Raw genomic sequence first — 24,004 nt, 5'->3', positions numbered from 1 at the left:
ATGAACTAACCTTACAAACTTTGGTTAACATTTACGTAAGGTGGGGATAAATATGTCATCTAGCTATTTGGAGGACTAGATGAAATAAGTTATATAAAGAATGCAACAGTAAGTTGCATATGCCTTTCATTATTCTGATTTTTAATTTTAATAACCAGAAAGGTTCCAGACATTTCTCCCAGTAGATTTAAACATATGCTTATGCACAGACTGACTTGCTATTTTACTCATGAGTCTAAAAAAAATTAGCTGTATAATAAAAAGAATCAGAATATCTGTATGGAAAAACACACGGCTGTTGTGGGCCTGTGATAATTCTCAGCAGAACTGGCAACTATTGTTTGAGTAAAGTTTCCTTCAGTCATTTTGCAAACCTCAGTGTTCCGAATTATGAGCTAACTGTTTTGGAAGTGAATAAAATCTACACTTTCAAGTGAATATACCAGTGTTAGAAGGAAACATAAGGAACAATTCTAAACTTCTGACGCAGACACACGGTATTGGGCCTGCAGAGACACACAATAGCCAGAAAGCAATGGTTTTGAAATAGGATGTAAATAAAACATCCTTCCTTTTTTTCATTGCTTTTGTAGTTCTTTTGTACTCCATAATTCCAATAGACATTTTCTGGGCAAGAGAGTTTGTCAGCAATTATTCTGTTGAGGATCTGGAAAAAAAAACAATAATTAAATACCTTCACTTATCCTACTTTATCCCTGACTCTGTAGCTAAACTTAAGCTTGGATTGAAAATAAACATACCTTGAGATAATTTAATATAGAAGAGTATTGGGCCTTGGCCTTGAAACTATCTTTCAGACTACGATTCAGATTAAATTCATTTATGAATACTCTTTTAACTCTTTCTTCAATCTGTCTCTAACTTGGTAAATAACTACTGTGGAATATTTCATGAAGAAAAAAGTACCATTGAACTCCTCATAGGCAGGCAATGGCAGTAAGCGAATGTGCTAATTCTGCAACATGGGAGGAGATGTGGCCTGAAGGATAATTGAGGGTGTGTAATAACACTTTATTTTTTAGACTAAACCATGTATATGTGATCTTCCCCCGCCTGTTGCTAAATGATAGCAACAAGCTTGTCGTGGTTCAGGACAAAACCCTGGGGCCATCCTTGAATCTGGCTCTTCTTCCATGCTCCCAGTTGGATTCATTCATCAGCACTCATCAGCTGTATCTAGAATTTCACAAATTCTCACCATTTATGCTGGCCCAAGCTCAGATTAGCTCTTACTCAGATGATTGCAGGAGACTTCCAGTTGCCCTCCTTGCTTTAGCACTGATCCCTTCAACCTCTCTTTTGCACAGTAGCTGGAGTCATATTCTAAAATTCAGTCTCTACTCAACACCCTCCAGTGGCTTCCCAGCCTCTCTTATTGGAGAAGATTTCCTAACTATCCTACATAAAAGAATATCTCAGCATCTCCACCCCTGGGACTCTCTAAACCCCCCCACCTCCTTTATTTTTCTCCACAGCACCATTCACCAGCATTCATACTATAATTTTGGGTGTTTATTTGTGGGCTTAACCACCTAAAAATATAAGCCTCATCCAGAAAGGGCCAGTTTTTGCCAACGTTACTGTTCTATTCCTGGCTCTTTGTTTCCTGGTTTAATTTTTTTTTTTTTTTTTTTTTTTTTTTTTTCCGTATTTGGAGTCTGTAGGTTCCGTGGTACTATCTGCTGACTCCTTAGTGGGTGAAACAGAAGTTTCACATTTATCTCTTTATCTTCTCACTCTCTGTCACCATGATTCCAAATAAACTAATTAATTCTCCTTAAGATCCCACTTTACTTTCTAACTCCAATAAATGTAATTATCCACTGCTGAATTGCTTGACACGTGTAGAGGGTAAAAGCTTTCATTTTGCCAGCAATATGGTCTTTCACTCCCTCCCCAGTTAGGAAAAATAATAAAAGATATGTTACCCCAAAATTATACTCCCTAAAACATACTGTTTTCTATCTGTTTCTATTTATTTGCTTATGTTTAAACATACAATGCTTTCTCTTGCTTTCTATTTTTCTGCAACTACATTCTGTATTTAGCACTCAAAGTTTTCAGACTGAAACCCAGACCAGTCACATCGACATTTCTTGCAGTTTCTTGAGCACTTGAAGCTTGTTTGCCACCCCAGGTCTTTGTTCTCTGGGTTATTTTGTCTAATACTTTTTCAGACTGCCTCCTGGTGAGCAGGGGTCTTGGTTCTAATGTCTCCACCTTGAGGCGGATTTTACTGACCACCATATCTAAAATAGTCACACTCTTGACCATCACTCATTTTACCCACATAGCCTACTTTATTTCTTTCTGTAAAGCAGCCAATGTTACCTTATAAATTTAGCTGTCATTTTGTACCCTCCGGTAGAATAAAGTTCCTTTGAATCGGTGACTTTATCTACTCATTTCTCCAGCTAGGACAGAGCTGCCTATGTGGCAGGGGTTCCATACGTGTTGAGAAAAAAAAAAAAAAATGAATGAATGAATTCCTTTGTATAGACATTAAGCTGCTAAAAGAGGGTTTTAAATCCCTTTAACCTCTTGTCACTAGCTGCTTTTGGAAATGCCATTGTCAGGGACAAGTTTTTGAGAGTTTTTTTAACCTATGAGGCAATTTCTAGACAATTATTTTAAGTTGGGACGTTCTACTTAAGTAGCTAAATTGTGAATTAAAGAGGTTAACCAGTGACAGATCTAAATTCTTCATTATTGACAAAGCTACTTTGTTTTATCTTTTCTTTAAAGCTCAGGTGTTTTAAAAAATTAATATCAAAATTTAAAACAATATCCACATTATTTAAGTTAAAATGATATTAATTGCTATTTGACATGAAGCGCCATTGTATCATGAGATATTACTAAAGGTAACTCTGCAGTCCTCCTCCACCTCTGCCAGATGAGGAAGGACACTGATTGTAATGCTTCTAATGGCAATTTCATGTTGCCAACATAGACCTTGAAAGCTAGTTAATGTTGTTGGACTTGTCATGGAATTCCAGAAACAAACCATTGTGAATCAAACAATTAAATAGCCCAATTAAAGAAAAATAACAGTCGTTCCATTATCTGCATCTATGTGTTATATGTATAACTATATCCATATTATTGAAATATATATATAGCTATATGCATATAGATACTCTCTATATATGGAACTATACCCATATATATGTGTATGTATGTATAGAACTACATCCATATTATGGAAGATCAGTCTTGCAGTTGATCAGGAAATTGCAAAATTCTGTGATCTAAGTTGGGCAGATATTTTGTATAATCTTATTAATTCCATATCTATAGGCAGGCTGATAATGCAAGAACACCCGACAACCTAAATGATGAGAAATAGCATTGTAAATGATTAAGATTGTTAAAACTGTGGAGATAGATATGTTATGGGTTTGGGTATGTGACATATGAGGAGGAGGGTATGAAGAGATGAGGAGGGGACCTGTGGTTCACTTTGGATACAAGCTTCAGTTAAGCGCTTAAATTAGAATAGTTTACTGAGTATTATTTAGTCGTTTAACCAGGTACCAGACAGAGAATTTAGTAACTGTATTGAATGCCAAGTTTAGACAAAGTAAATTAATATTTTTTTCTTATATCTCAATTCTTGACCAGTTGCTTCTTTCTAAGCATAAAGAAAATAAGTATAGCCTTTAAGGCCTTAATACATTTGGCTTTGGAGTGAAGGTTGACCACTCCTCAACCATGTACCCTGGTACCTCTTACCACACCCCAAAAATCCTGCTGTGTTCCTAACTTCATTCATGCTATACCTCCCACCAAGAAAGCCCATCTCCTTCTTTCCCAGCTTTGTTTGGCTTCATTTTAGGAAACTGAAATAATACTGTTCTGAGTTTTCAAAACTATTTGACCACTCTCACTCATTCTGCAAGACCCAGCAAAAATGCCACCTCCCCACGATACCGCCCTGAGTTCCCAGGTAGTGTCAGTGAGACCTCCTTCTGGTCCCTTGACATTGTACAGATGCAGCTGCGGTGGCACAGATGAGATTCCTTCATTTTCTCATTCCTTCTGTTTCTACCACTACACCATAAGGTTTTGAGGTCATGCATGGATCGTGTCTGTAACCCCAATAACAAATTGGAGTTTTCTTCCTCCTCTGAGACTGGGTAAACTTTACTGACCCCCATCCAACTTTGCATCCTTTGAGTCCAGTGTGCTCCCCAAAGTCTTGAACATTACTCAAGAGTTTACTCCTATTCAGTCCCCAGTGTCTGCCCTCCTCTTTCCATGTGGTTCAGTAAAGCTTGGCCACCCAGACCCCCCATTCCATCCATCAGCCCAAAGATTTAACAAATCATTAATTATTAATAATACATGATATTAATATTAAATAGTAAGAAGTAATAAATTATTATTATTGATAAATATTAATAAATTCATCAAGTTCCAGAGGGCTTGAGGGGTTCTGAGGAGAGATCACAAAACAATAGGTCTCCTTCCACCAACTCTTTAGTCCACTGCCACACTCCCTCTGTCTCTGTCTTCTCATCTCCATTTCCTTCTCTCTCTCTCTCTTTTTTTCTAGTGACAGGGTCTCACTCTGTTGCCCAGACTAAAGAACAAGGGTGTGATCATAGCTTACTGCAGCCTCAAACTCCTGGGCTCAAGGGATCCTCCTGCTTCAGCCTCCTGAGTAGCTGGGACTACAGGCATGCACCACCATATTGTAGAGATGAAGTCTCACTCTATTGCCCAAGCTGGTCTCAGGCTCCACATCCAGCCCCATTCCCCTCTAGCTATAGCTAGATCCTCACCAGGGATCCCCAGAGCAGATCCCCCCAGACTTAGATGACTTTTGATCTCAGCCTTTGCCTCTAGTAAGCCCATTCAGAAATATTCCCAACAAAGAAAACTCTGCCTTTAAGATAAACTCTCAGACTACTCAAAAAGAGAAGTTTTTTATCTCAATTATACATTATATCTATCTTTGTCATGAGCATAGGATCAATAATTTTGTAGCTGTTTAAAAAATAATTTTATTCACTGTAATTGTTCCAGTTATCTTGGTCCCTGATCAATTTCAGGTAACTTTAGGAGTCTTCTATTTTAGTTATCCTTGGTTGTGATTTGAATGACTTAGCTGGTTTGTGAGCTACTTTAATTTTGCTTTTGTCCTTTACAGAATTCTCTTTAGGTCAGAAGAAGAAAAAAGATTATTTGAAAATAATCTCTTACTTAGGAAATATTTCTGGAAAATAAGTGAAATTTCTATTGAAAGCTGAAAATGACAAAATTCACCTTTCAGTTTTATTGTCAGGATCTTATACTAACAGAACTATGTAGTTGGAATGAATGAAAAAACAGAACTCTCTGTAAGCTGGGGTATTTCTGACTACTGAAAATACTTTACATTTTAACAAGTGTCTGTGGCTAGCATTTAGAAGAATATAAGCATAATGCCACGTTTCCTCGAATACTTGCATTGCAATCTCAAAAGCTATTTCCCTTAGAAATCTGAGAGCAGTGATAAATCTATTTGGTAGAGACTGTATTTTGTAAACCCTAAAGCACTAATAAATGAATGTTTCTCTTTAATGAGAAGGTCCAATGTTTCATCATGTACAAATACCCACATTTGATTGAGTAGAGATGGCCCGTTATCCCCAGGGTTCTCCCCTGACCATATCTGGACTATTTCATTACTCCTCTGCAGTGGAATTTGATCATAAAGTAAAAAGACATATTTTTGGCCTTTTAATTTACCCAGGATTTAGACATAGGTATGATACAGTGACAAGTTAATCAGAGATGTGTTTGGCCTTTTAAATCCCCTTCAAATCCTTGACACAGGGCCAGATGCCAGTGCCTAAAAAGGAAGTCCACATGGGCAGCACCAACACCGCCCGCTGTGCCCGGCACAATCTGCTTCTGCAAAGACTGTGTAAACGTGCTTCCTGGGCCTTTCTGTGCAGTAGAGGACAAGAGCATAAAGTACATTAAGTGTGTTCACTCCATTTCTGGGAGGCAGCTGAGCCAAATAAAGTGAATTCCAAATTGGAAGTCAGAGACCTGAATTACAGTTCCAGTTATACTGTTTATTATCTGCATACCCTTAACCAAGTCATTTCTGAGTTCTGGGTGTCCATTTCTTCATCTATAATTATGGGTGATACTCTTCGCCCTGTAATTATACTGTCGTTTCTCTAGGGATGGTTGATATCTTGTTCTTCCTTTCCATCACAATTGTCCCTGGCCCATTGCTCAACACAGGCTTTTTGAGGAATTAAAATAGGTGTGTTGTGGGGCGTAAAATAAAATAATAAACAGAACAACCTCCAAATAAAATGTAGAATGATTAATGCAACTGTAATTTTATTCTGTATACTGCGTTACTGAAGATGCATTGCTTATTCCACAATTTGCGCCAACACCAACATCACATTGATGAGAAGCCTCCCTGTATGTTGGGCTTAGTTATTCTATACCTCCCATCACAGATCTCCATGGACAGAGAATTTTGCATTTACCTATTTCATTGTGTTATGTCAACCACAGCTGGGGTGACCACTTGTCCCAGTTTGCTGGAGACCTCTGCAATTTACCTCTGTTGCCGTGACATAGTTATGATTACTCTCTTTCACTAACAGACATGCCTTAGTCTGGATGATAAATTGTGTGATCACCTTACCTAAGTATTAAAAAATGATGTTCCGTTACATTGTTTTATGGAGGAGGGACAAAACATAAACCCAGAGAAACGTATGTAGCTCTTTAAGGTTTTAAGCCCTATTCTTTAAACCAGACATGATGTTAATATGGCAGATTTCTTTCATATCATTTGGGTAACTCGTCTGTGTATGCCTAACCAGCAATGCTTACAAAATTAGGAGATGTCTCTCAAGGCCTTAGTTCACTGACTTAAAACTGCTTTTTGCTTGCCTGCAGGAAACCCAGCCTTCTATTAGTTTTTGCATCTGAAGAACTTCTGGAAATTTCCAGAATCTTCATTCATTAATTCAATATATACTCACAGCACTAGCACAGACAGCACGCCATGAGCTCCTGAGTGTGCAGTGGCGAACAAGAACGGACAGCCTTGGCCCTCATGGAGCACATCATCTAAAGAGAGAAACAGGTGTTAGTAATTTTACAAACAAAAAGCTGGTTTTCTGATGCTGCACCTAACCCATAATGCTTCAAAGGAAAGGTGGCAGCGTAGAGTGCTCTGAGAGCCCCTGATAGTGGAATTTGAGCTTGTCAAGAATGCTCAGGGAAAGTTTTTTGTGGAAGGTCCCATTAAGCCGAGACCTGAAAGATAAATCAAAGTTACTTGGGTGAGGTGGGATGAGCAGAGACAAGACAGATTGTGCCAAGGCCCTGCAGTAGAAGGGTGCACAGGCACAGGATGGGGAGGAGATAGAAAGGACCAACCAAGAAATTGCACCAACACATAACACAGCAAGAAGAGAAAGCCTCGTGGAAAATGAGGCTGCAGAGGTAGCTCAAGAGGTAGGGAAGAAATTCAAGTGTTTTAATCCAGTGTTGATACAATCAGAATTGTGCCTAGAAAATATTAGCTCAACTCAGTTGTGAAGAATAGACTGAGGGGCAGGAGAACCAGAGTAGGTGAGATGACAAGGAAGGAGGCAAAATTTGGTGAGTTTGGGGTTTGAGATGCCTGATCTCTTGAACAACCTAAGTGGGTAGTTGTACAGTGATAACTACAGCATGTGAGAGAGATGTGAGAGAGACATGGCATTACATGGAATGAAGATTTTGCCGATAGTTTAAGCTGAGAAAGAGTACTGTGGAAGAACTTGTTAAAAGGTGGACAACTGAAAAGAACCCTGAAAAGAAGAAGTAAGGGAGAATTTAGGGAATGATGATGTCCTGAAGCCAGGGAAAGAGTGAATTATAAGACGGGAGTGGCTAACAGTATCAAATACCACAGATTAAGTGAGTAAAAACTGAAAAGTACCCATTAAGTTTATCAACTATGAGGTTACTGATTACCTTGGAAATATCAGCTTCAGTGAAGAACTGTTAAGAATTAAAGGCATATTTAGATTGGTTAAGAGCAAATGATTGTGTACACACTACATATTTTAAGTAGTTAGAACATAAAAGGACAGAGGGCACTATGACTAGAGGAGGAAATAGGCTATATACAAGAATTTTTGTCAATGATTTGTTTTGTTTTGTTTTGAGAAGGCTTGTATGCAGTGGTGTTCTGATAAACCAGGCCTCCAGAGGAGAAATAAAAGCTCTAATTTGTAGCTATTACAGATGACCATGGCGTAAATACCCTCACCATGGCTGGGGTAAAACTATCAAGGCAGAATGCAGATTTGAGAAGATACCCAGAATTAGCTATCAGCTTCAGTGCACCACCGCATAGAAACCAATGGGATGGGAGAGGTTGATGGTTTGTGTGCGAAGTGGGATTGCTAATAAAACAGATAAAGAGGGAAGAAGGTAGGATACAGAGTAAAGGTGGGAAGATTAGTTTTGGATAAGAGAAAAGATATCTTTTCTAATGAGTTGGGTAGCAAAGAGTTACACTGGAATCAGCTCATTGGGAGGAAAGGAAATTGAATGAATTCTCACTTCATGGGCTATTTTACCTGTAAATTAGGACAGGAGGGCTTTGCTGAGAGTGAGGAAGTGGCAGTTGGTACATAATGTTGGATTGGAAGAAACAGTTAAAGCTTGAAAGAAAAAGAGATGTGGAAGGAAATGTGGACAGTGTTGAAGTCCTAGTGATGTTGAAGACTAGGGCTTTGTACCCGTACCATTCTGCAGAGTCACATGAAGTTATCCAGAATGTAGCAACCCGGTATATGAAAACAGACATAAAATACTTGTATTGATCTTGGGTTGAAATTTTGGAGGAAAATGTGGAGGGATGACAAGAATTCAAGCGAGAAGTGGGTACTGACAGGAGGATGTTTGAAATGATAGGCTATGATGTCTAGGTAAAAGAGAGAAGAAAGGAGAGCCAAGGGGAGCTTTTAGAAGTAAAGAAAGTGATACTTTTAAGAGATTTGAGATCTGAATGAGGTTGTAGAACAGATGGAGTGGAAATACGAAGTCGGTAGAGTTGAAAAGTTGGATGGTGCCGTTTAGAGAATAACTTCAGAGAGAACAAGTATAGAGGTGGCCAAGTTTGGGGTGGCCATGATTGTGACTGGCTGAAACAGGGTGGAGGCTCAAAAAGACTATCATAGTGAATAATAGGAAACTGTAAAGCTGGTGCTGGATGATAACTGAAAAGGGCATTGACGTCATCCAGGATCTTGGGTTGGATATTAAGACTTTAAGCCGTGTACCAAAGCCTTTGTTAAATGTAGAAGGCTTCACTGGGACCCCAGCCCTTGACAGGGAGAAATGATGTTTACAGCTAAACCGTGTGACTCTCAAAAGAGTCGTTTTGTGGTTTTTTTTGCAAGAGAGTGAATAAATACTATTTTTAATTTGGTAATAAAGAAAGCTAACCAGTGGGTCCTAAAATAGTGAGGATTAAAAAAAGAAGAGGAAGAGGGGAAGGGAGAAGGAGGGAAAGGAAAGGAGAACCTAAACTTTAAAAAACGTTGCTGGATGAAAGGAGGAGCCCAAACGTAGCTCAAGTGGAGCAGGGATGTAGCTCTCTGAAAAAATGAGAATGTAGAGGAGGGTTCATTTGGTTTATTTGTATGTGTATTTGGTTGTTTGGCTTGGTTTAGATTTGTTATTAATAGTCTGTTTTGATTTTAACCATCCATATGGCGTATTTGAAGAATACTTGTTCCAGAAGATAGTTAATAGATGACATATTAAGAGATGATAATTGAAATGTCCTCAATGCCAGTAAAACGAATGTTCTCGATCACTTCCAGTTTTTTCGTGTTTTTTTTTTTTTTTGCATGAATAAAGTTACCATGAGTACATTTTCCAAAAAAGAAAAAGTTCAAATGTAAGATCTGAATTGAATTGTGAGCTTCTCAAACAGTCTTCTTGGATTCATGACTCAACTGCAAAAGATTGAGATCCCGAATAAGGCTTATGGGTGTATTAAAACTGTACACTTGCAGAGGAAGTAGACTTGAATAGCTATTGGCCTTGAAAGCAACCAGTTTTGTGGACTTAATTATGCTGGTACCAGGAAAGCATAGAATAGATCCTCTTGATACCAAGAGCCATGCTGGACATTAACAGTATCACAGAGAGGAGTGGGGACCATTTCTTTGGAATAAAGTTGAAATATGTTTCTTAATAGACAACAACTCTCTCAGCATTATAAAATCCTGATATAGAACTCAAGAAAAGACACACACACAAGATTTTTACCGTTGTTACGTTACTAAATAACAACTAATGTGGTTATTGGTTGTTATCAGTTCGTTAGGGATTGGAGTTAATGTTTCTTCAGATCTGAGCAATAACCTATGTGGTAAAGTCTTAGTGTGGCAAAAATTTGGAATCCGAGGGGCATGCTTACATAATCTGCTTTCTTAAGGTATGGTTTACTCTTTTATGCTACCTGTCATTTCTGCCTTAAACAATGTCCAGGAAATTCAGCCATACACAACAAAGAACCAGATCCCTCATTTCAGTTCTATCCTTCCTCCTCTAGAACTGACATTCGTTGAGGCCATGTACTCAAAGTGACATGTCCTGCTCTAGCTAAATGGCAGTAATCTGTGTTTTATTCCAGCAGTTTATCAAGCTATGTCATTTTATGCCATGTCAGTTTATAGAGAGTGGCACAAGATACAACAGGATAAGGAAGTTGACTTTTCTATTTTTCTACTTCATTGAAAACACGATTTTGTTTACTGACAAGTAAATGGTATAGGTATAAGCAAAGAGTAGCAACTAACATATTATTCTGCCAGAATCCTCATGTTACCATTTCAAAAAATGCCAAGAAAGATGACAGTGCATGTTATAACATCCCTTACAAATAATAGCAAAGCTTTAATCAACTGATGTACAGACACACTCAGGATTGAAATGCAACCTACTAGGGTGAAACATGACAAGCTGTTCATTGAACACTGCGCAGAAGGTAAATGAAGTGTATATTTTCCAATCACAACTGGAATTTTAAGTGAGTGAAATGGAATAAACTCAGTTTGGAATTTGAAATACATTAACCATGGAATGTGTCTTAGAGACCAAGGTTTACACTAGTGCTATACAAACCCCTCAGCATGAAACATGACACAAGATGAAATTTTCCTGGCATCTTGGAGTCAGATACAGACTTCTGAAGGACCAGGGCACAGACATTTCATCAAGAGCTATTTGTTTCTAATTGCGGAAGAAAATACAGATGTTTATATAATACTCTGGATCAGGAATAATATTCCACCTGGTACATGGAGTTGTGTACACTTTCTCGAGGTGGTATTTCTATCTGAGTGTTACCAATAAAACATTTTCATCAAATTTCCATTCTTCTTTTTCTTGAAGTCTGCTTGCATAGTTCTAAGGAGTGTCATAGATCACACATAGTGACACTGATTAGTAGAAATGAGAAGTGGTTGGAGAAAACACAAGGAAAGAATCAACTTGAAGCCATTCAGAAGTAACCACTAGTATCAATTTAACTACCCGGTTGCCAAAGCTTTTTGCTTAAATTACAGATTCTCATGAGCTGGTAACTTTGCAGGGGAGTCAGAAAGAGGAACAGGTATTATACGCAAGGCTGAAGAAGCAATTGGTAACTACCAATACATCTTTTTCTAAGGTAAGTTTAAGGTCACAAAAAGACTTACTGTACAGAGTTGAAAAACTTACATATTTCTTAGAAGCTTAGAAGTTATGAGTTTAGTTGGGGCTCCAGGAAGATGCAAGATGCTAGACTCCAAAAAATAAGAGAGAGGTCCTGTGTAGAATAACATCCTACAGATTAAAGGAGGACTCAAGACTAGAGGAAAAATTTAGCAAAATACAGGGCTATGAGTTAGGCATTCCTAGTTAGAGTCTGAGGGTCTAGAAATGATGAAATGGGTGAGCTCCAGGAATGAAGGATGTGTGAAATTGGTCATCAGATCTACTGGTTTGCTTGTTCTGAGTGTATCATTAGGGTTTTTGGAGACTGGTGTTCATGGTGTCGGGAGAATTAGTCCTCTGCACTTGTGTTATACTTTTCCACTTCAAACACTAGCTTGTAGTTATTTAGCCCTCATTTGCATTCAGGTAAAACCAAGATAGCACCCTATAATCCAGCAAATATTTGTTTTCCTGGCAGTATTACAGTTTCAGGGGGCAGTTCTACAGTGTTTACAGCTTCCACTGCTTGGAGCTTTCTGTATATTTATCCTTGGATTAGACTCAAAGTAAGCTGATTTTATCAAGCCACCGGGCAATTCTGACCATTTCATCTGGCGATTTTAGTACAGTATTGTTGCAACTGACCTGTATACGTAAGGAATTACTGGGTCATCAGCTCAGGGGAACGTCTTTTGATTATGAACACACTTTCAGCATGTGTCCACTGAAGGTAAGGGGCAAAGAAGAATTGCATGATCTACTTGAATGCCTGTTTTAAATAGATAAAAGTGGGATTTTGGGCACGGCCTGGTTATATCTTCTTAAGCATAAGTAGTAGAGCCGCGACTCAGCGTAGCAACAAGAGATCTTTTGAACAACTGAACATTCAGATGGAGCCACTGTGTCCTTCAAACCACATCCTTCCTGCTGCCTGTGGGAAAGGGGTGATATTTGTGTTGAGCTCTGAGCACATGCAGAACAGATCTGTGTGTATTTCCACAAATAAAAGGACATTGTGTGTGTGTTTGGCACCTGGGATGGCAAAAGCAGTTAATTGCTTCCGAAAGCTTTGTTCCAACCCAGGGATCGGCAGGATTTTTAAGCACTGAACTAGGAACTGGGCACTAAAAATACCCATGCAGAAGACCTATGATAGCAGTAAGTTTGCAGAGCAGAGCTAAGACTTGCAAACTGTGTCGTATCTGTGTCTACTTACTATGGTTGAGAGGAAAGGATTTAACATGCCGCGTTTCCAGCCTGCAAACTAATGAGCCGTGTTGTAATAACATTTTGAGATATTGTATGTTGTGTTGTTTCTATGAGGATAATTCGGAATATATAGAATATCAGCGTATGAGCATGTTTTTCTAAAGCAAAAAACTTTGCCCTAGTTTCTTTGCTTATATTGTTCACATCATGTTCATATAGTCACTGACAGTTAATGATTTTTGTCATTTTGTCAGAAATACAGTAGTTCTCTGCCTCTGAACCCCCCCAAAAAAACCTTAATTAAAATAAAAGATATATTAAAATTAAACTTGGATTATGAAAATGAAACAGTAATGCTCTCATGCTATTCAACCCCAGACTTTCATATTACAGATAGTTAGGAAGTGAACAGAAAGCTAAGCATGAACATATTTTAAATGCTCCTGATATTTTCAAATGCGTAATCCTAAGCCTTAAAGGATTTTATCTATAGAGATTTGGGGAATTTCAGTGTTACTTTTTCTTATTTTAGATTTTCTGTTAAGTTATTCTCCAGAGTTTTTATATAAAATACATGAATAAGCATGATTTAACGAGAAGACAAAGTCTTAAGTACTGTAATTCATGTTGGAAATCATGAGTATTGTTAAGTCTTCGTACTTATAATCAAAGTGGTCATCTCCTGAATATAATGAAAATAAGAGCAAGTGATAGCCGCTTATCTTTATTTCAATATGCTTTTTCTGCATGAGTTTGAACAACTCAGACAAGGAAGTATCTTGTTGAAGGGTGAGATGCATTTTTAAATTTATTTTTGCTTAATTTGCACTCAACTGAAATTGATTTGAGAACATATATTTAAGCAAAGATCTTCATAAATTATTATAGTATGAGAATTGTATATTGTGACATGTTTAATAATCATGATTTTATTCCAGTGATCCAATAAAAGGAGTGCTCAATTGAAGGATCAGAAATGTGTCAAAAAGCCCAAACTGCACAGTACAATGATTCCTAATTCTCAAAAAAATCCAATGGGTTTTAGTTTCTAAAAGTGATACAATAAAAGAGTACAGAGTCTCTTTCTAATTCTGTGAGTGAAATTCTCTTTAGAGGGAATGCTGAATAAAAAAGATGAGATCAGGGAAAGAGGTGAAAGAAATGTTCTTCTCCAGTTCACCTTACATTAGGAGTCAACTTTTACCCCAGCTCAGGCAAAGGTACTTATGTGGGAATCCCGGTACTTCAGGATCAAGAGAACAAAAAACAAGTAAATGATAGGTATGGTATTATACCTTAGCTATGGCATTTCTATTGAGCAACCATTAATGTTTTGGAAGGTTCTAAATCATAATAAAGAGTGTGTATCTCATGCAAGATATAAATGCATTTCATTAAAAGGGAGAACAAAGTTTAGAGTTGAAAGTAAATCAAAGAAGGAGTTTGTATTTTAATGAAGTACAGAAAAGCTGCTCTCCTAAAAAACTGAAAAGGACTGAAAAATGTCCTTTACATATTGTCAGTACAAATGAAGAACATGTATTGAATTAATTCTTATGCTGAAAATTCATCATGTAATAACCAATAGGTATTATCTTTCTACAGTATGAGAAGTACAAAAGAAGTCTTTACTATATAATCTGGTTCAGATTATATGCACTCAAGTGTATCATAGGCACTCGTGAAACAATTGGAGGAAAATACAAACAAAACAAAACAATGTAATAGTGTGGCATGAAAAAATAAATTTTGCAGCAGGTGAGAGAAGGAAATCAGAACTGACTTGGGAGATTTGTAGGACAGTGAAGTATTTTTTAAGATGCACCTTAAAAAGGGGTGAAATGTGTCCCTTCAACAAAAGGCTTTCCAGACCATGAAATCCTAGAAGAAAATGAAAAATCATTAATTAGCCAATTCACATTCAGCTTCTGGTTCATGGGACAAGCTTTTAGATACAACGCAACCTATTTGATCTTCTCCTGCATAAATCATTCAGTTCCTTTAATGTTCCAGCCAAAGTCTGTGAAGCAATGTAACTGCTTGATTTTGTCAGGCGATTTATAAAAATGTAGTCACCTGGAAAATGCTAAAAGGATTGACTGAAACCAATTTTCACTCTTGTGAAATGTGTCTTTGTTTCGGTCAGGTTGACTCAATAGCTAACAAAACAGAAAGAACCTGACAGACATGTTTCTCAGTGCTTGTTGGCCTTATGTGCCTACCCACTCACATATACCTAGTTAGTTGCATGAACAGATATTATTGCTGTCTCCTCCCCACAAATATTATTTTTGCTACCTCAAAAAGACTTTCCTCTCGCAATTTAACAGTAGAAGGACACAAATAACAAAATCTTAAGACTTAAGTTCTAGTCTTAATGTCATTGCCTATAGGATTTGTGACTTTGGTTTTTATTTGACATCTCTTAGTCTTGGTTTTTCTTCATTGCATTATTACTCATTCAGCATTCTGAGCAATACAAATGCATTTTCTGCAGTGCAAATGTATTGGAATTAACAATCTTCATTATGTTAAATATTGAGTAGAACTTTGTACAAATAATGCATTTCATTTAGAACTGAGTTAACATATTCAAGAGTGGCATTGAATTCAGAAACTGAATTCTTTCTGGCCTGGACAAGCTATGCATTTATTGTTAAGAACATTCATAAACACGATTGTACCTTATTGAATCTCCTATTTCTTTTAACTTATTTTTTTCATTGTTAGCACATTCCAGGGTAGATATGAACATGTATCAACTATGGAATATAAAAAATTAAAAGGGAAATAAAGATCAAACTAGAATTGGTTGATTATGTCATCACTGTACTAATTCATTTTCCTCAAAGTACAAAAATTCCATGTTGATGCATATATTGTACCCAGATTAGCACTTGGAGTCAATAGAGATTTTTGATTTTTCTCAGTATCCTCTGCTTTCTATCTCTCATTTCACCTCTGTAAGGTGAGAAATACTGTTGAGTTGGAATGTCAATAATATCTAAACTGGCTTTCATGAAGAAGAGGTAACTATGTCCATTTATTTAGCTATACACCAGCACTAGCACTCAATTAATTACTTGCCAGAAATGCTAAATACATGAAACAATTCTGTTCAGTAAGGATAAAATGGTGCCTAAGTAATTTCTATAGATATTCTAAGGATAAAATAAGGAAAAAAATAAATGCATTCTAAACTGTAATTAATTATAGCTTTAATTTGTAAATGCTAATGTTTTGTCAATATTTTTCTTTGAAAGGTCAACAATGTATGTTATCTTAATAGAGATCATATGAACTGAATTATATTTTGCCTCATTTTGGACTGATGTTTCAACTTCGTCTTTCAAAATAAATAATGGGTCAATAAGCATTGCCAAATTCAATACTTACACAAATGTTTATTAAGCTCCCATATGGCTATTACTAAAATATACTACTACAAGTATCTGTAATAATTGCTGCCATATATGGAACAATTCCTGTATACCAGACACTGCTTAGTACTTCATATGTTCCGTCTCACCACATTGATCATTTGGAGGATATATGGTGATTAAATATAATCCCCATCATCTGGGGCAAAGTGTACGAGGTATGTGTAGAATTAGAGTAGGAGTTGCTGTGGGTCAACATGACTGGCCCAGGGCTAATACATTTTAAGGCCCTCCTCTTCTCACCATTTAGCCTCGTGGGATTCTAGAACTTAAAGATGAGGCCTCAGAGTATAGACCAGTAGAAGTTTGCATCCTGGCTGCAGCAGTTCAGCTGAGTGCCAGGTTGAGTAGCCTGCCAAAACTCCAGGGGCTTTCACCACAAAAGTAGGGAAACAAACTCCATTTTATGAATGGGTGTATTTTGGCCCTGAGCTGTTATTCACTGAAGCCAAGCTGTACGGCCTCTGGTACTCCCAAATATGCTTAAAAACACACAAACCTGCCTTTTTTTTCCCCATCCAAGTCAATGTTGGCCCAAAGTCAGAAGCCTTGCCGTTTTTGGTCATGTTGTAGATGCTGGACCAATGTCGACTTGGTAAGAATGTTGACTTAGGAGGGTGTGAACACATCCTGGCCCTGATAAACCTCCCAAATGTACAGAAGTGCCTCTTGAGCTCTTAATGAAATGAAGTAAGTCTAATTCTCTGCATTAGGTCATTTGTTGAGCAGACTCATGGCAAAGCCCAAAACAGTACACCTGTGGGGCTGATATTGGCAAAGCAATAGTATCTTTGTAGTATTCTTCAGAGTAAGCTGTTTTCTTTTTCTTGTTATCACCATATACGATAGTGGCTGAGTCCGTTTTAGAATTATCAGTTAATAAATCCAGGCTTTGCCATTTAATTGTTCGTGTGTTGAAAGTTTACTTAACCTCACTCTATTTCCCTTAGGTGTAAAATGCATATATCAGTAGGGCTGCTGGGAGGATTCAGTGGGATTATATAGGTGAAGTGCTTAGCACAGTATCTGATACATGCAGTACACACAATAAATGCTATGAGAATAAGATAATGTTTAGGGTAAGGATTCTTTAGTTGGACATTTACTTTCACATAGATATTCCAAATACACCTGAAAGAGAGCTCCTTCGTCTTCCCCCCTCTGATCCATGGATGCCTCTGTGTGTCACATTCCAATGTTTTACCAAATTATTGAAGCTAGAAATTCTAATTGCTAGTTCTTCATTCCCTGGCCCCCACATCTGATCAAGTACCAAGGCCTGATGATTTTACCATCTAAATATGGTCTTGAACTTCTCAGTTCAAACGGTCCTCCTGCCTCAGCCTCACAAGGTGCTGAAATTACAGTCCTGACCCACCCCACCATGCCCAGCCAAGTGACTTATTCTTATGTTTAATCTTGTTAATATTTCCCCCTGCTATCCCCATCTGCACTCTCAACCATGTTGCTCTTCCTATTACTTAGCAATACGGACTAAGCACTTTAGGATGGTGTCATCGATGATCTAGCGGCTGCTTCCTTCTCCAACAACCTATTTTAGACTTAGAAAAGTATTTAGTAAGCTTTATTATTGTCTGGAGGATAATACCTTTTTGTTTTGGTAGCAGAATGCCAGCATACTTTATGAAATGATTATGTCATTTTTCTACCATTAGAAGGGTTAAATTGAAGCTTGGGGAACATAAATAACTGTAACTGGTGAATGATTGACCATTTTTTCCCCCAAAATACTATATTATCAGTGAGTAAACAGATCAGGTAAACAGCCTACATATACCAACTAAAACTGAATTTATTTCTACTGAAAATGGATGAAAAGATATTTTTATCTACTAGAGTAATTCCACCCTGTGTCACATGATATATTTTTTTGTTTCTAGTTACTGGACATGCCTGATGTTTCTATGCCAAAATGTCTCACTGAATAAATAAAGATAACATTATTGCCTCATTTATTAGATTTTAAACTGCTTGACAGGAGGGAGACTGTCTGACAAGCGTGCTTAGAACAGGGCAAAATACTTTGTCATCAATCTGTAAATGCTTGTTGATTGATTGGTGGTCAGGTCATGGATTTTGGATTGTTGAACCAGCAGTAGTGAAAGCTTTGCTATCTGGCTAAATACTTTACAAAGACTCTTTGCCCTGATGTCTGGTCTGGAATTTGCAAACTATTTCGAAAAGATAAAGCTGCCTTCTTGGGTAGCTTTGGGTAAAAATAATTTAGACTGGGTAAAAATAATGACCAATGGCTTGAATTCAAGTGAGCAAATGTATAACTTGATTATGCAGATGTACAGACGTTTCTTAAAATTTATTAAACAATATTATAAAATATTACTAAAAACACCAGTGTAAATGTCTTTAAACTGCCCCATACTTGTATATTATAGCACAGAGATCAGAAAATCACAGCCCTCGGGTAAAATCTGGCCCACTCCCTGTTTTCATAAGAGAGTTTGTATTGGAACACAGCCATGCACATTCATTTACATGTTGTCTGTGACTGCTTGTGCACTACAATAGCAGAGTTGAGTAGTTCCAACAACGCCTTTGGAATCACTAAGGCCCTTTTCTGAAAAGTGTATTGACCCCTGTTCTAGCACGTTCTAGATCATGTGCTATTCTAATTCTTTTGTGTCTAGATGCTGTTATATTAACATGTAATTTTGGTGCATTATGAGTCGGTATAGGTTTTATGTATGCATTAAAATAATATTCTTGTGTGTACTGAACTTTTGAATAAAATAATAGTAGATGAATAATATTTTATGAAGTTAATGTGCCATGTATTACAAAACTAGATTACATTTATTGATCATTTAGGTTTTTTTCCCCCTATATTTTCTTGCAATGTGACTAATCCTGATTTACCTTTGAAAAAATCTGATTTTCCTTTGCCTTGTGGCTGGGTTGAAGCATAACGTATTAAAGTAGATCCTATACCTAAAGAGGTTATCAGGTGGTTGTATCAGGTTTTGTGGGGCTCAGAACTGACTTTAATGGCTTCAGCAATTTCTTGTCTGATTCTCTATAAGATGCATGGTGATATCTAGTGTACAGAACACTTGACTGAAATCGGTGAGTAATAATTCTGTTTTCTGCTGAATATAAAATCCTTAACCCCTGGCTTAGCTCTTCTTCTGTGAAATTAGACATGACAATAAATGTCTTATTGAACCAGCTCCAAGAAATGGTGTGTTGATGAGACTGTGTGTTTTTGAATAAATAAGAACAATTTCATTATTACAATCCCAGCATCTAGCAGTACCTGATAGCAGTGCTTATTGAATACTCTTTGTCTAAATTAATAATTATACAATTGAAAATCATAGATGTTCTGGAAAGCTACCATTAACAATAGAACTAGCTTCTAGATTTAGTAACTTTTAGTTTGGTTACTAGGTCTACCACTGTCTCCAAAACTTATTTAAGCTCTAAGCCACAATTTTCTCATGTGTATGATAATAGTATCTATCCCATAGAGTTATTGTGAGGATCAAATTTAAAAAATCAAAATAAAGCACTAACAATGTACTTGACACATAGTCCGTACCCAGGAAATGTAAGTTACTATCATGTTTCAATGCAATTCTTAAATGGACAGATACAGCCTGCTTTGAAGGTAATTCTTCCTGGAAGGTTTTCATTTTCTATTTGGACAGAATTGTTATTCTGAGTAGCCTGCACCTGACCCCAAAAGAATGAATATTAAAATGTATTCTTATTTTAAAATGTCAGTTTCATAATTTTTTGGCCAATTGAACCTTCCACAGTGAGGCACTCTCTCTGACCTTTTTTGGTAGCACCAATTGTTTAAAAGTCGCTCTGTAATTTTAAAAAGCTTTTGTGCTACTTTTCCGTGATGCTTATTATGAATTTGAAATCGTTTGCTATAAAAAGTATTTGGCTCTATGTGCTTTTATAATGAAAGTAATTTAATTGGGCATTCTGCCTCCACAGATCAGCAAGGGTCAAAATGACTTTTTTAAAGAGAACATGAGAGAAGCATCACAGAAGGCAGAGAGGGAATAAAACACCTCACCATTCGCTTTCAGCACTCAATGGTCCATGCTTCATTAAGGCCAGTGGCGAGTCTCACATGTCATGTATTTGCAAACCTGCTCCACTGATGGATACCTTCCCACATGTGTTCCCTGGAGTGGATGGTTAATCACCCCACATCTGTTTAGCTTGTACCTGCACAATTTGACAATCCTGGGACAAGGACACCTTGAGCACAAGACACCAACTATCCTTACTCACTATTTTTTTTTTCTGAAATTCTTACTGCCCTTAAAGTTTCCTTGTTGAGCTTTTCCAAGATTACACTTGTCGTGCTGTAAGACTACTAGAAAATAAATACTTTTCTTAAAGATGGGACACCCCAATCAAGGTAATTTACATAATCTACTCCTTTTCACACAATGTTGCTAGGATTGTAGAGTTAACTACCTTTTTGCCCATTGTTGTTAAGAGTTTTCTGGAAGTGGAGCAAATATGCTTCACTCTTAACAAACACATACTTCACAACAACCCCCCTGACAGAAGCTGAATTTAACATCAGTTTTCAGGGTTATATCCCATTTGAATGAGATTGGGATATAACAGAATGAGACCTTAAGAGTTCTGGCAAAAACACCTGCTCTGTATAAGATGAAAACATGCCTATTCTGTAACCAACTCTCTGATAAAGGAAGTAATGTAGGTACAGTGATTAGGAGAGGAATCATCTAGAAGACACCATGTCCATCCATCAATATTCCTGCTTAGTTAGGTCAAGTGAGTCTTTCAAATATTTAAATCTTTGTTTGCCCTATATTTTGTAAGTTCACAATGGTAGTTCAGTTAAGTATTATATGGATAAATTGCTCTTCAAAATATTCACCATAACATTAACTGACAAGTCTTTATAAAGTCAGCAAAAACGTTATCATCTTGTCATGTAGCTGAAGGTGGTGGAGTTAATGGAATAACATTAATATATTCTTAAACCAGAATGGAACTTTTATCACAAGGTCTCTGTTTTTCATTCTAACTTTGACTCAAGGATCTACTAAACCTTTTTGTCAGTCTCCATTGTGCGCGCGCACACACACACACACACTCACTCACATGTACGCCCTTTGAATCATCACAAGCACTTTTATTATTACTACAGATGAAACCAATGTGGATTCATTCATTCAGTGCTTCATTCAAAATGTCTTGAGTGCCCATTGTGTTTTAGGCCTTGCCTTGATCAGCAGTTCTCTAAGTGTAGTGTGTTGCCAAGCTGTGTGTTTTCCAGACCCTTTCAGGGAGTGCATGAGATGAGAACACTGAGAATGACATGAACTTTATTACAACACTAATACTCATAAGAACTCACTGTGTTGACATTTGCATTGCTGGTGTAAAAGCAATTGTAAGTAAAACTGCTGGTCCCTAAGTACAAACCAAGGCAAGGGCACAAGACTGTATTAGCCATTATATTATTTACCAACCCTTGCTCACACAGGTTTTACTTTAAAATGTTGGGATGAAGCAGTAAAAAAAATAATAATTTTGTTAAATCTTCATCCTTGAGTGAACATCTTTTTAATATTCTGTGTGCACAGTGTGAAGTACACATAAATGTCTGTTTCATACTGAAGCATAATGGTTGTTATGAAGGAAAAAAATCACAGTGGCCTTGTTTCAGATGCAAGCTGAACCACATACTTCTTTCAGGAAGCATCGTTTGTACTTGAAAGGACTAACAGATGAACTCTGGTTATTCAGACTTGGATATTTTGCAGACATTTTCTCAAAAATGAATCAAGTGAGCTGTCACTACAAGGAAAACAGTTGACATTACTTGTTGTCAATGATAAAATTTTGAGCTTTCAAGCAAAATTTGAATTTTGGAAAAAATGTGTCCACCACAATGAGCTTGACAACTTCATAATAGTTACAGAGTTTTCTGGTGAGATTGATGGTGAGATTAATTAATGTGGCTTTTTTGTATTAGATATAATGAAAGCAACCAAATTTGGATAATCTGTATAACTCAGTGAACAAATGCCTTAAAAATGCATAATGTTACAAATCATGCATAGTAAAAGATTCATTCAAAATATAACAGGCTTTAATATAACTTAGTGTGAAAACTTTACAGAAATGGTTTCAGGTTCCACTTTGCATCACATATTTAAGAAACTACTACTTTTGAGTTTGGGTGTATTTTCAAAGTAAAATATCCACAATTATCTGAAAAGACTACTGAAATACTCCTCTCTTGCTAGCTATATATCTGTATGAAGCTGGATTTTCTTCCTTTGTATCAAAAAAAAAAAAAAAAAACGGATCTTTGAACTTGGAAGCAAAGACACAAGAATCTATCCGTCTTGTATTAAGCCAGACATTAATGTGATTTACAAAGTTGTAAGGCAATACCACTTCTATCAATAAATGTTTGAGTTAGAAAATATAAGCCGGGCGCGGTGGCTCAAGCCTGTAATCCCAGCACTTTGGGAGGCGGAGATGGGCGGATCACGAGGTCAGGAGATCGAGACCATCCTGGCTAACACCGTGAAACCCCGTCTCTACTAAAAATACAAAAAACTAGCCGGGCGAGGTGGCGGGCGCCTGTAGTCCCAGCTACTCCGGAGGCTGAGGTAGGAGAATGGCGTGAACCTGGGAGGAGGAGCTTGCAGTGAGCTGAGATCCGGCCGCTGCACGCCAGCCCAGGCGACAGAGCAAGACTCCGTCTCAAAAAAAATAAAAAAATAAAAAGAAAATATAGCCAATTTTCAACAAAAATATGTAAATTTAAGAACTATGTAGTTGGTTTTTTATTTTAAAATTGTTTATTATTCTCAATTTTAAATTTTAATATGGTATAGATATATGTCCCCATAAACAAAAGTCCTTTGGTATACTTAATAATTTTAACAGAGTAAGGAGAACTTGAGAGCAAAAATTTTGAGTACTAGTGTTTTAGATGTGGGGAATGCAGCATCAAAGACACAGACTCCACCCCCCACAGTTTAATAGGGGAGGTAGAACAAGCAATGCAGCTCCTACCTTCCATGTGATGTCGTGGAGGTCTGTAAGCAGGCTATGGGAATGCAGAGGCAGGGTTTCTAACTCATAGAAGTGGGAGAAGGAAGGCTTCTTAAGGGAAATATTATTTTATCAGAGCCTCAAAGTTTATCTGAATCTAGAAGTTCAAGTACATGTTAGGCTGATAAGGAGAGAGTGGGCATTCTTGTAGAGGGAACAGTCTGTTCAGAGAAACTGATGATAAGAGAACAAGCCATGTTCTAGGAGCTGCAAGTTTAGGTTGCATGAGTGAACCATGGACGCTGAGTCTGGAGTGGAGATGAAGAGCAGTACAATTTTCACAGGGCCCTGGCAGTGGGGGTGCAATGGAAAGATTTGTATTTTATAAATTTTGAAAGGTAACTATTTTAGAAAGATAACTCTAGCAGAAGCAGAGAGGTTCATGGAGGCATTGAGAAAAAAGACAGAGAGAGACAGAGATAATTTAGGACTCTGTTGCAATGATCTGAGAGAGCACTGATGAACGCTGTACTAAGGCAGTAACGTAATGGAGGAAA

General features: G+C 37.3%; 1 protein-coding gene and 1 long non-coding RNA gene across 11 annotated transcripts in view; one reads left to right on the top strand and one right to left on the bottom strand.

Annotated features, from left to right (window-relative positions):
• CHRM3 (cholinergic receptor muscarinic 3) overlaps nt 1-24,004 on the top strand; it is a 521,589-nt gene that overhangs the window by 310,382 nt on the left and 187,203 nt on the right. For 4 of the 10 annotated variants that reach the window (XR_002732373.2, XM_031935431.1, XM_031935430.1 and 1 more), the window contains one exon: nt 11,622-11,725. The exons of the other annotated variants lie outside the window; for them this stretch is intronic. The gene's annotated coding sequence lies outside the window, so the exon portion shown is untranslated. The remainder of the gene's footprint in view (nt 1-11,621; nt 11,726-24,004) is intronic. 10 annotated transcript variants of the gene reach the window in all.
• Nucleotides 33-11,945, bottom strand: LOC111545230. Its single transcript, XR_002732374.1, has 3 exons — nt 11,776-11,945; nt 7,026-7,113; nt 33-667 (listed from the first exon to the last, which is right to left on the bottom strand). It is a non-coding gene; the product is annotated as an uncharacterized LOC111545230 (long non-coding RNA).

The sequence above is a fragment of the Piliocolobus tephrosceles genome, chromosome 1 (assembly GCF_002776525.5).
Source record: "Piliocolobus tephrosceles isolate RC106 chromosome 1, ASM277652v3, whole genome shotgun sequence".
NCBI lineage: Eukaryota > Metazoa > Chordata > Mammalia > Primates > Cercopithecidae > Piliocolobus > Piliocolobus tephrosceles.
Note: the sequence above shows the minus strand (reverse complement) of the source record. Positions and strands in the feature narration are given on the sequence as shown.